The sequence below is a fragment of the Nyctibius grandis genome, chromosome 3 (assembly GCF_013368605.1).
Source record: "Nyctibius grandis isolate bNycGra1 chromosome 3, bNycGra1.pri, whole genome shotgun sequence".
In the NCBI taxonomy this organism is placed as follows: domain Eukaryota; kingdom Metazoa; phylum Chordata; class Aves; order Nyctibiiformes; family Nyctibiidae; genus Nyctibius; species Nyctibius grandis.
This window is the reverse complement of record NC_090660.1, coordinates 104532333-104546025: the sequence shown is the minus strand read 5'-3', so window position 1 is coordinate 104546025 and position 13693 is coordinate 104532333.

Here is a 13693-nt window from a genome sequence, read left to right as displayed (position 1 = left end):
TCACTGAAAGTGCTTCTTTTTATCGAGGCCACACTGATACCCCAGTTTTCTTCTCTTTGTGCTAGTTCACAAATGTGCTATGAATTTACAGAGATGTGGGAACACAGGCAGATAATCCTGTACATGTCCCGTGATTATAACAGTCTCTCCAGCCTCTTTCTCCTACACACAGAGACACTTCTCTGGACACACCCCTAATGTTTCCATGAAGCAATTCAAATATCATTAGCAAAATGATCTTTTAAAGCAAAAATGGATATTAATTTGCTTCATGTAAAAATATATTGTCCTAATAAATTGGTCTTAACCACGCTGTTAGACACAGTTGCAACACAAGTGATAGAAATGAACCAGTAAAATTATCATTTGTTTTCTCCGCCTTCAAGGGAAATTGCTTGTATACTTTGGAAATAAAACCCTCAGTGTACTGAAACATGAACACGACCCAGTCAGAGGAGACCATGGGAGAGCACGCTAAGTTTTTATTGAGGCTTCCCTCTGTTGAAGCTCTTCTAGAATTTAAGTTAAATAAAAGCATGCTGCAGTTTTCTGGGAAAAAAAAATGAAGTAATAAAAAGAGAAAATAACGTGACTATGACTGAAACCATGAGAGCGCTGACAGAGTTACTCCTTGGAAGGTAAGCGTATTTGTGATGAAAGAAAAATTATGGTCTATGATCTTCAGCTAAGAAGCAGTTTTTTATCAAGGTTGTTGATAAAAAAATCTAGTATCCTATAACTAACTGAAAGGACAACTAGAGCTCTTTTGGTGAAAAAAAAAAACAAAACAACAACCAGAGAATCCTTTACATCCTTTTACAAGCATATGCATATTGGAGTCTGATTTTATCAGAGTGAGGTAAATATTAGCTGAGATAGAACCAGAAGTCTCTATCAGTGTCACTGCTCAAGTATTAAAGACTAGTGCAACAGAAATTTGTAAAATAATTATGAAGATGCAGAAATATATTATGAGATTGAGGAGGATATGTGAATGTGGCAAATTTGTGTCAGAGCCATTTCAATAACGGATTTTTAAATAAAAAATCCTAAACCTATAAAGCGTATAGAGAAACCCAAGAAGATATAGATGTGGATATTTATGAAGAAATTATTGCTTTATGTTGTCTCAGAAAGGGTTATTTGATCCAAGTACTTTGGCCAGTGCCAAGCAAAATCTTCCCCTCTCAGAACAAAACAAAAAAAAAAGAAGGAATACTAAATTCAAAATCAATAAAACCAATATATTAAAACAAAGAAAAAGTTCTGAAATGAAAAATTAAAATATTATTAAAATTGCTGAATAGAAATGAGCCATTATCTTGAAGGGCCTTCCTCTCTCTCCTATTTCAACAGTTCATTTCTTCCCTTTTTTTTTGTGTCAGAAACCACTGACCGTTTCCTAGTTGCTTCAGTGACCTCTCGAAACTACGTTTTTTGTCAATTTACTATCCAGTGACAACATATCACCGAACTCTAATTATAAAAGCATTTATTAATGTCAACTACTTATGCCACATACTTCATTGTTTCATTACATCTTCTTAAACTGTAAGGCCTTTGTAGCAGAGACCATTTCTCAGCATGGGGAGCTGAGGTCCCAAGAGCATGATGGGATCCAGGGCTCCCATGCTGGAGATCTTGTCTAAGGCTGCACAAATGGGAGAAAGATTGTCGCATCTCACTTCCCTGTGGGATTCCTCCCTTGAAAGGGGCTCTGGTTGTGATTAAACCTTCTCTGGTGTAGGCAGGAGAAGAACTGGGAAAAAATATTCAAATTTACTCTTGGCCTTTTATAAGAACACCCTAATCTTTTCTTGGTTACCTTTGGTTTTCCTTACCTACTTTCTCTGAGAGGTGGTTGTGCATCTACTCTTTACTCCAAAGGAGACAAACAGTGGCTTAAGCACAATGGTAGAATATTTTTAGGTAGCATTTAGAAAACAGACTATAGGTGGCTGGGAAAGAAAGGAGAGAGAGTCCTCTCCTTCCCTGCTTCTTATCTCTGAGAGAGGGTGGGGTTGTGTTTTATATATTTTAAACAATCTAGCTACAGCTGTGAAACTGGTGATAGAAATACTTATCAAAGGGCCTTGAAAATGCTTGCAATTTGTGCAGATTTCCCTAAGGAGAGGAGGGGGAGGAAGGAATTCCACGGTAATCCATGTTATAGAAAATGCTCAAATGTATGTAATGCTGATTATTACCACCTGCTCAGCCTCTTCTATGTTACAGCCCTCTTGGGAGAGAAATACTTAAGGGTCTTGTCAAAAAATGTCAACTTTATTTTTTTCACCAGATGCAATAACTTTCCTTGAAGACCGCCTGCTTTGGATCCCACGTGAAAATACCATTAAGCCTTCAGAGAAGGAGTTTGGGGATGGCAATCGATTTGGGACTAGTTTATGGCTGTTGCAGAGCTTTGAAGGGCCCATTTCCCCCCCTGCCCCTTACTGAAAAGGCAAGGCTGGAGGAAATACTACCTGTGTCATTCCTTCTTTATTAAATAAAATACAAATAAAAAGCACTTGATTTGACTGTCTATGATTTCTCTTAATTAGAACCCTGAAGCCATCCTTTTCTCAGAGGCTAATGCTGTTAGAGAATCTTGAACAATGTGTGCATTACAAAACTGGCAATTCAACTACTTTTTTTATTATGTTTACGTGTCACAAATGAGTTGACAGCAGGCATTAGGAGGTGCCTCCTGTGAGCCAGGAACAAGGATGTTATACATTTGTACATAAAGAAGTCAAGCAAGGTTTTTCTGGCCTCAGTAGCTTGGAAACAAAGAGCGTGTGTTACCAGGATTTCCGGCAGCTATAAAAAAGCCCTTTCACCTTTGTGCTTTAAAATGATGCTGTCAGTGATATTCACAGTGAAAACTGTTCCACTGACAGCCATTGTTTTTCTTATTTATTTGCTTGGTAATTCCTTTTGCCTTATGTAGTAGTTCAAGGAAAGTCAGAGAAGTAGGTTATGTCTATTTAAAGGGTTTCAGGTGGTAGCCAAATGCCAAGGAATAGATCAGACAAGAGCATCTTTGGCGTTTCCATGTCTGTCCCTAGCACACTGAATGCTATTGTTGATCCATGCTTCAGACCAGCCCCTTGCAAGGTTTTAATTCTTTGTCTGGTTAATGTTTAATGTTACATGCATTTGAAATGAGGGTCAGGGTGCGGTCATTGCTGGTAACTAACTGGGTTTTCTTCAGACTTGTGGTGGGTTTGCAGTGACAAGCTTTGAAAAGCCCTTTCCTTTGAGCCTGGAGGAGGCAACTACAAGCGGAAAGCTTAGGTCAGCATATGTGGGGGCCCCAGGCTTAGATTCTGACATTGATGCTGACTCTCCGTGTAGCCTGAGGCAAATATCCAATAGTCTCATGCACATAAAAATCTGGCAGTTTTTGCTTCTTTCCTTTTGTATTTTGTCTTGCCAGTTATATCATGAGCTTCTCAGATCTCTACCACCTCTAAGCAGCCAGGGGGCTTTTTGGCTTTTTCTTCAGTCTTAAGGGCCAATGTGATTTCTGTAGAACATAAAAAAAGACTTGTCAAGAAAGTTATGATATACCTTTTTGACAGATAGAGAGGAGGAAAAGTAATTTCTGCATGAATGACACATGTATATCTGAATGAGATTCATATATGAATGAGATTTTTCATGAGAGATACAAGTCTTGGTGGACTTGGCAGTGTCATGTTTATGGTTGGACTCAATGATCTTAAGGGTCTTTTCAAACTTAAATGATTCTATGATTCTAAAAGGTCTTGACTGAGCCATAATGGTAAACTACGTTGTACTGAGTTAGTATGCTGGTCTTTATGGTAGAAGATGGAAATAGAGTCTGTGAGGGACTGTTGGCAACTGATCCAGTAGCAATAAAAAGGTATCCTGTATTATTTTCTGTGAAGTCCTGAGTACCAGTAAAATCAGGTGAATTTGTCTCGGTAATATTTAAAAGGTTTAAAGCTTTCAGTCAGCTGGTTTGTAGCCAGAACTTGTCAGAGTCCTTCCACGTGTCTACAGGAGAACTTCATGTAAGTGAGTCTTCCAGAGCTACCCACAAATGCTTGGGAGAAACTTCAATGAATAAATTCGTTAGTTACTGTGTCATCACCCTGTACTGTTACTTCAAGGGTAATTGCCATTTGACAAATAAGTATTTCCTTTTTTATCAGGCATCCTGTAACCCTGACTCTTCTGTACACGTTTTCACAGAATCACAGAATCACATAATGTTAGGGATTGGAAGGGACCTCGAAAGATCATCTAGTCCAATCCCCCTGCTGGAGCAGGATTGCCTAGACCATATCACACAGGAACGCGTCCAGGCGGGGATGCGTTTGTTAATATTTTTTCCATTTCAGTCATTTATCTGCAGTGTTGCCAGTTCTTCTTAGAAAGGAAAGAAGGTAAGAAGGAAAATCACCCTTCCTTTGTATAATCTATGACTTTCATGCCACTAGATAACTACCAGAAAGCTGATTTTCTTGGATCTGCTGCAAATGGACACTGGGTTGACTGTCAGGGGTTGTCTGTGCCCTCTGAGAAAGGAAGATGCAGTGTGTTGTTCAGCTGTTTGAAAGAAGGGGGGGAACTTCCATTCAATCCCTCCCATAGGGCATTTCTGTGATCATCCCAAATGGCTTATGGCTAAATTGCTGTGGGAATTACTGGAATTCTCTGTAAGTCTGGTGCCAAACTGAGTGTATTTGCTCCCTTCAACAATACAAGGAAAGAGCTTTTCAACAGAGAATCCATCAGAAAAGGATTCTGTAGTTTTGAGACAAAGAAGCGAAAACCAGACATCACTTGGAAGAAATGAGAGAGACGTATTCAGGGTATTGGTGCATATCACAGCCCCAGATGATCAAGTCCAAGGACATTTCACTCAGTGCTGGAACTGGAGGCCATTACACATACGAAAGTTAACTTGGCAAAAAAATAATCCTGTGGACATGGCGTGATAGGAAATAAACATTCATAGTGTATGAACTCTTTGTTAGTGATCCAGGATACTTTCAGTGTTAGTCCGTAGATACTGAAATGAAGACTTTCAGTATCTATATAATTTCATTTTATTCACTGTAGAGGGATTGGGGAATGATCTTGTGGTTAAAACACAGACCTGGAACAGAGGAAAACTGGGCTGAAGCCAGACCACAATTGAAAACTTAAGAAAATAATTCCAAGTGCTTACATCAGGCACCCAGAAACAGAGGTATCCCAAATTAACTCTCTTTTCTGACTGCTGACTTAACTTCTCTTTACCTCAGTTTTTCCCTATCCAATGTAAATGAGTTTAGTAATAAGGAAGATAATTTGCTTCCTTCATAAAAAGTTGCTTATCTATGGAAAAGAGATGGTAATACTCTCAGCATACTAACCTTAATAATACTAAGTGATTTGCTACTTATTTAATATCCATTATATCTGTAAAATATGCTGAGATGCAGAAGGAACACCCTGAACAAATGCATATTTTCACAATACACAATTTTACAAAAATATTTTGAAGATTTGGAATAATGATTTTCTTTTCTTCAAATTTCAGACTTTATGAACATTTCTGCTGACAGAAAAACCTTCTGTATTCGATGTTAGTTTTAACCTTATTAAGGCAACTTTGGCCTTGCTCTTGTAATGCCTTGTCTTCTGCCACATTACAAATGTTGAATGTGAAACAGAATTGATGAGGGGTATTCTTACTAATTGCCACTTGTGAAAAGATAATTATATTCTCTGTCTTGGATAATACGCTGTGGCATTTGGGACTAGCTAAGCATGACCTACCTGACCTTTCCTGTTGTCAGTTTTGGAGTGAGTGGTGTGGAAAAACAAAGGCTAGTTGAGACTAGAAAAAGTGTTTGCAGGTCTTCAGCCTATTATAATTCATTTGGAGGAAATATGTTTAAAGTTAACTCAATCAATAAAAAATGATGGTATATGTTACTAGGAGTGACTGGGAGATGTTAGCATTGAAAGCAATTCTGTTTTATTTTGTGGTACAGTTCCAGTGTCTTTTCGCAGTCCGAATACATGAAATTTATATGCCAACATTGCACAAAATTTTTGTCAGCAAAATACAGCTAAGGGAAAAACTTGCTGCCAACCTGCACTGTGCCCTAGGAAACAAGGACTCAGAGGAGGTGAAAAACTTTGTTTTTTGCAGAACAGCTACCTGGTGAAAAATGACACTTCGTTAAAGCTAAAATGTCCCATCAATTCTGTGAAATGTTTTCCTCAGGTCTAGGATGACTCTTCAAACATAGGTGAACTGATTCAGAGCTTTAAGCCCTCATAGCTAACGCTAGTCTCTCTAGTTCAAGTTCTCACTTGTTTTCTGGGACATCTGTGAGCCTGGTCTCACACATCACATGCAAGTACCTATTACCAAGTTTTCCTAGGGCTTCCCTTTCTTTTGTTTCCTCTGAGAAATTCTGAAAAACTTTGCTTTCCTTCTTTGTAGCAATGAAAACAGATTTGAAAGTTTGATATGTTGTATGAAACAGAAGTGCTCTTTTCTGCTCCATGTTTCAAACATTCTTGTTTTGCTTCCAAGCACCCTGTCACTTCTGCAACCTTGATTGTGACACTTGAACTCTAAAGGACTAAAGGACCTTAGTGCTCCATCTATAAAATAGGGAGAATTCAGTGCTCTATTTGTAAACTGGGGCAAGTGCCCCTTCTCCTCTTCTGCCTTTTATTTGTCCTGTTGTTGTTTTCTTTCTTTGTTTGTTTTTACTTTTTTGACACTTACTAGCATTGGACAACCCACTTAAGTGACAGTCTGATAACACTCAGCATGTTATTATTATAATGCAAATAATTAAGAAGATGCAGAAAACATTATTACAAAACTGCAGGGCAGCACAAACAAGAGCAAAAATAAAAATTACATTACTAGATATTTATTATCTTATCTGTCTTCACACAATTTTTTTCATGTACTATAAGAGGAAGGAAGATAAACAGAAATTTTCATTCATCCACTGGATTTTTGTTATAGACTTTGGCACTTTTATTAATGCCTTGCGAGTTTATGGTCCTTTTACTTTTGATTAATTTCTGCACTGTTTACTTATTGCTCTAATGTTTTGTTATTAAACTTCAGGCAAAACTTCACTTCTTACACTTCAGTATATTAGCCCTCTTTAATTAGTTCTTTCCTCAAAGCTCTGCAGATCTACCACCACTGCTTTTCTTTACCTTTCTGCAGTCCTCACTGACAATTAGCATATGCTTATTCTATGTTTTTGCTAAGTTCCTGTAAAAATCCACAGAGCTCTGCAATGAAGGGAACTTAAAATTGTGCCTGTTGTAGGCAGAAAGAGCTACTATTTTCTGATGGACAATTTTTTTACGGGATCCTGGCATCTACCCCTGTATAATTAAGCAGTTCTAGATTTCATCCCTTCATAAACCATCAAATTCCTGAAAACCAAGCTAGCCAAAGACTTGAGTCAGGAATTTCTTCATTCACTCTGCTCTTACTGTTCTTTCTAGAGCAGTGACTATTTCCATCTGTGCATTGCTTGCCTCTGAGTTAAATGTGGGTGGCAGCATGTACCATTGCTGACTGGTTTATAAGACCAAGCCAATGCTGAAAGAAGCCACTTCAAACAATGCTACCACAACAACTAAGTGATATCAGATGGCCATTGACTCAAACTCGGTCTGTTTCGAAACAGTTCCCAAAAATGCAACTCTTTCCCAGATCTAAGTGTGGTGTTCTTTCGTACAGCTAAATTGGGTAATTATGGGGGGACATGTATCTTCATAGCTGTATTCAACCAAAGGTTTTTTTTTTGCCTTTATTTTAACAGAACAAGAATATATGAGGAGCACAAGGCCCTGATCCCCTAGGTGCTGAATATACTCTGTTCACTCCCATATCCACATGAAAGGAGGGAACGATGCCTGCCAGGATCCAGCTCTGAAGGTACATGGACTATGGACAAGATCATTGTGTTGATCGCTGCAGACTCTCATTGAATATGAAACAGTAATGACGAGTCAGGTCCTGCCATATAAGCCAGATAAAAAGTTCCCACTAATGGTAAAGGCTGAGTAAAATTTTGAACTGTTACCCAACCAATTTGCCTCCTCTTTATTTTGGCTTAAGAAAACTCATATCCTAGGATGCACATCTAAAGTGACGTACAACTTCAGTAAGAGAAAACAGACATGCTTTGAAGCCTCCTTAGTATCTTTCAAGTCCTCAGGCCATTCCAAAGGGTGTTCTGGGAAAGAATTAGGTGCAAGAGTTGGACCACCTGCCTTGGCACCAGAACAGCAACTTACTTGTCCCTGCCCAAATATATGAAGAAGGCAGGAAGCAGTTTGGCAGTCTGAATTCCAGTTTTGTGAAGGCATCTCTCTGCCTGCCTGAGCTCATCGGCACTGCTCAAGGGAGAGCCAGTTTTTTTCACACAGCCCTTCTTCAAATGTTTCCTTTTGAGTGTCTAGTGCTAGGCACTTACCTCTCTTCAGATGGTACAAACAGAAGTTAGATGCCTCTTTCAGTCATTTGAACTATACTTCCCCAGCCAGCAGGTCCAGATATTGTGACATCTAAACCCCCATATCATGACATCTAAACCCCGTTTTCACACCCCATCTCCTAGCTTTGGTCATCCTCCATATATTTGTGTATTAGGAAAAGATGCAGGGACGTTGGGAGAAGAACAAAGTAAGTGACACTGAATGGCCTTCACATACATTATTAACAGTAGAATGCATTGGAAAAGAAATCACTAGTAACCGAGTAAATAGGAATGAGATACAGAGGGAGAGAAAAAGTATTAGGAGGAAGAGAGAAGAGACGAGCATAGATGGGAAAGACTTGGGAGAAACAGCAAAGAAAGGAAAGGACACAGAAATATGAGCAAACAGAATGGAAAAAAAAGCAAGAAATAAGATGAATTATAAAACAATATGCATAAAATAAGGCAAAGTCAGGCTAAGGAATAAATGTCACCACTGAGCCTGAGCTTAGCTCTTTCGAAAGTCTGGCGGCTGCTCTAGATGCCTGTAAATTTAGCTCTGAGCTCTCTCAATAATTTGACCCCACTTGTCTGAAGTGAAACACTCTCCTAACACTATAGACCACTTCATAGAGATAGATGCAAAGCTGTTTACTGGAATATTTGTGACTGTTCACTTTTTCCAGGTTCACGCCCCTCTCCTTACTTCCCCGTGAACTTTAGAACAATGGCACAATCACATTTTAGCAGCATCTGCACAAAATCCCAATGTTGTCTGGAGCAAACTGACATAAAAATCTCATATGCCAATTTTAGCTCTTTCAGCAGGTATCTAACACATTTCAAAGTCTGTTTTTTTAGTGTGCTTGAATCATGCTCAGAACATGAGTGCTTATATCTCTCTTTTCAAAATACCATGAGAATATAAGCAAAGAGGCAGCTGATCCGCTGCTACGCTGTGATCCTCTGTGCCCACTAAATGTGCTGTTGTAATTTATAGCCCTCCTTTTTTGTATCTCCTCACAGTAATCTTAGCACTGCCGTCTTGGAAAGTGATATATGTGAATCAATTACTAACTGAGGTTACGGGGATAGCGGCACCTGAGAAAATACTTTGTCTGAAGCAGGAAGGTAAGTGTCTTGAGACCAGACCAGAAAGCAAATTAAAAAAAAAAAAACAAAAGAGAAAGAGAGGAAACAACAAAAACCATAAGTTGTAAATGGAAAGAAATAATGTGGTTTAATAGCCTGGACTGGGACAGGTCTTTACCCTTTCTCTGTGAATTTGCGCAGTTAACCAACAATTACGTAAATCAATTCCTCCTATAAAACCTATGCTGACAATTGTTTGGACCTAGGCAGTGATCAATTTTGTTGCATGCCGCCTTGTTGAGTTTTAATTCAAGAGTCACTCTTTCAGCAGAACATTTCAGCAACGGCCTAACCTCAGGTATTCTGAAGTCCTAGTGATTGGTCTCAAAGATTTCACAACTTTTACCCTTCACAAAAAAGCAAAAGAGGGATTCCAGCTCAGCTTGCTCATCCTTTTGGTCTCCATTTTAAAATGGAGGAATAGGGAACATCTGGACAAACATCTTGGCCTTTTTTTGTTATGATGACTCAGGCCAAAGTTTGCGTTTCAACAATGTCTTGTAGCATCCAGTCACAAGGCACAGAATGACTTTAGGTCCTTAGAACTGAAAGATTTTGGAAAATTCCATACAAATGAGGCCCAGAAGTATAAGTCTTAGAAGCAATTATGGTGTTTCTTTCCATTTAGCTTTGAATTAACATTTGTTTGAAATAAAAGGGAGCTTTATTTTTCCCCCAACTCTCTTTTTTTTTTTTCCTGAGTTTTGAAGACATTTTCTTTTTTGCATTTAGGATATCAGATTCTGGCTGTTTATGATTTTGTGAGAGGGTGCTATTGCTTCTTTTGATTTAATACCTTAACCCTATAGTAAACTTTTCCAAATTCAATCCAGATAAATATATATGTGCAATCTGAAAAAATATGAATGTTAACAGAAATAGCCTCACTCTAAATCAGTAACAAAAAGGTCTCTGCAACATAGGTGTAAGGTTTTGTTATTATTTTTCTGTGTACGTGAATTAATTGGTTTCTTTATTCATAAGCTGGTGAAGTGGAATTTACCACAATTTTTATTCTTATTTCCTTTAAACAGCTAACTGGACTGACTACAAAACTCTCTTTAAAACTACTGCAGAATAGGTAGTAGCAAATAATGTCTTGTTGAAAGCAAGTTTCTGTTCTCAGCTTGTAAGGGTGGAGATATTTTTGCTTAGTTCCCAGGGGTGAAATTCTGCCCCATTGAAGTTTTGCCATTAATTTCAGCTCGGCCAGAATTTTGCCCTAGGTCTGCAAAACCAGCTTCCAGATGTACAGTAAAATACCTGAGTTTTGGCCAGCTTTCGTCCTCTCTTTGCCAGCAGCATGCAGAGAACAAATACGTACAGAAAAGAAATCTTACAGAAAGTCTCACAGACCTGAACACAATTTAAGCACAAAGGATTTAAAGAAATGTGAAGGGATTCTATATATACAGGAAAGAAAAGTTTCGTACAGTTGTTTGAATGACAGAGCACCAAGCAGACATTCAGGACATCTAAGTCTTCTCCCAGCTCTACCACTAGTGTATTTGGTGACTTGGTCAAATCAATGCAGTTCACTGAGATGATCTTCTTCCATAAAAAAAGGGAGTAATAGTTGATTTCCCCTAGAAAATACTTAAAGAACTACTGAGTAATGCCACTATATAATTTGGCTTTTCTTTTTCTTCCCCCTAGTGAAAACTGGACATTCATAGTTCATTTTTGGCATTTTGCAACATATAATTTAAAGAGTTGTCTTTACCATGCATATGGTTAAGAAGTTATTTATTAGGTATCTCACGATACATAGCAAAGATCCATTTCTATACAGTGGTCCATCCAAAGTGTCCTTGAGAGATTCATCCCACAAATGTTGGGTTCTCCTATAAGAAAATAAAGATATTCTCTGTGGAAAGAAAGCTATAGGGCACTTGCCCACAATCCAGTATGCTGTGAAGGACCCATAAAGTGAAGAGTGCTCATACCCCACAGCTTTTGTCTGATTTTGTGTTCACTAGAATTTTTTCAACAGCTTTAAATGCAGACTACAGTGTATAAGAAATATAAAATAACACTTAAAAGCAATCTGCTTTTTTTTTTTTTTTTTATCTGCAACAAATGTAACTATTTCAGTAGCAGTATCTGGAATGTGAATGGAAGATTTCCTATGATTCTACATTGTGTAATTACTTTCCTCAGGGATTTGACTTTGTTCATTTCATGGAATTCTTTTTTTCAAAGTGGTGTGTCTTACTAACAGCAACCTATTTTATGTGAAAGAAATAAATATATGAATTGTGTCAATAAGGGAAGTGAATTAACAGAGTTTAAAGTCAAGAGCTACCATTAGACTATAAATCTAGAACTCCAGTATATCACAGTCCTTTAAATATCACCTATTTACTCTTATATGAAAACTATAATTTCTGCTTCATCTTAAAGATGTATTCCAGAAAGACAATCTACCCATGCTGTCAGTGGTTTGTTATACAAGATAGTTGGTTAGCATTCAAGGACTGCTTCTTCCGAGCTCAAGATCAGAGCATCCCAACAGGTAGGAAGTCAAAGAAGGGTACCAGGAGACCTGCATGGTTGAACAGGGAACTGCTGGGCAAACTCAAGTGGAAGAAGAGGGTGTACAGATTGTGGAAGGAGGGGCTGGCCACTTGGGAGGAATATAAGTCTGTTGTCAGAGGATGTAGTGAGGCAACTAGGAAAGCTAAGGCCTCCTTGGAATTAAACCTTGCAAGAGAGGTCAAGGACAACAGAAAGGGCTTCTTCAAATACATTGCAGGTAAAGCCAACACTAGAGGCAATGTAGGCCCACTGATGAATGAGGTGGGGGTCCTGGAGACAGAGGATAAAAAGAAGGCGGAGTTACTGAATGCCTTCTTTGCCTCTGTCTATACTGTTGGAGGCTGTCCCGAGGAGCCCCGGACCCCTGAGGCCTCAGAAGAAGTCAGGATAGAGGAGGAATCTGTCTTGGTAGATGAGGGCTGGGTCAGGGACCAATTAAGCAACCTGGACATCCATAAATCCATGGGCCCTGATGGGATGCACCCGCGGGTGCTGAGGGAGCTGGCGGAAGTCATTGCTAAGCCACTCTCCATCATCTTTGCAAAGTCGTGGGCAACGGGAGAGGTGCCTGAGGACTGGAGGAAAGCGAATGTCACTCCAGTCTTCAAAAAGGGCAAGAAGGAGGACCCAGGTAACTATAGACCGGTCAGCCTCACCTCCATCCCCGGAAAGGTGATGGAGCAACTTGTCCTTGGTGCTGTCTCTAGGCACATCAAGGATAGGGGGATCATTAGGGGCAGTCAACATGGCTTCACCAATGGGAAGTCATGCTTAACCAACTTGATAGCCTTTTATGAGGACGTAACCCGGTGGATAGATGATGGTAAAGCTGTGGATGTGGTCTATCTCGATTTCAGTAAAGCGTTTGACACGGTCTCCCACAGCATCCTCGCAGCTAAACTGGGGAAGTGTGGTCTGGATGATCGGGTAGTGAGGTGGATTGTGAACTGGCTGAAGGAAAGAAGCCAGAGAGTGGTGGTCAATGGGACAGAGTCCAGTTGGAGGTCTGTGTCTAGCGGAGTTCCGCAAGGGTCGGTTCTGGGACCAGTTCTATTCAATATATTCATTAATGACTTGGATGAGGGATTAGAGTGCGCTGTCAGCAAGTTCGCTGATGACACAAAACTGGGAGGAGTGGCTGATGTGCCGGAAGGCTGCGCAGCCATTCAGAGAGACCTGGACAGGCTGGAGAGTTGGGCGGGGAGAAACTTAATGAAATATAACAAGGGCAAGTGTAGAGTCCTGCATCTGGGCAAGAACAACCCCATGTACCAGTACAAGTTGGGGGCAGACCTGTTGGAGAGCAGCGTAGGGGAAAGGGACCTGGGGGTCCTAGTGGACAACAGGATGACCATGAGCCAGCAGTGTGCCCTTGTGGCCAAGAAGGCCAATGGCATCCTGGGGTGGATTAGAAGGGGTGTGGTCAGCAGGTCGAGAGAGGTTCTCCTCCCCCTCTACTCCGCCCTGGTGAGGCCGCATCTGGAGTATTGTGTCCAGTTCTGGGCCCCTCAGTT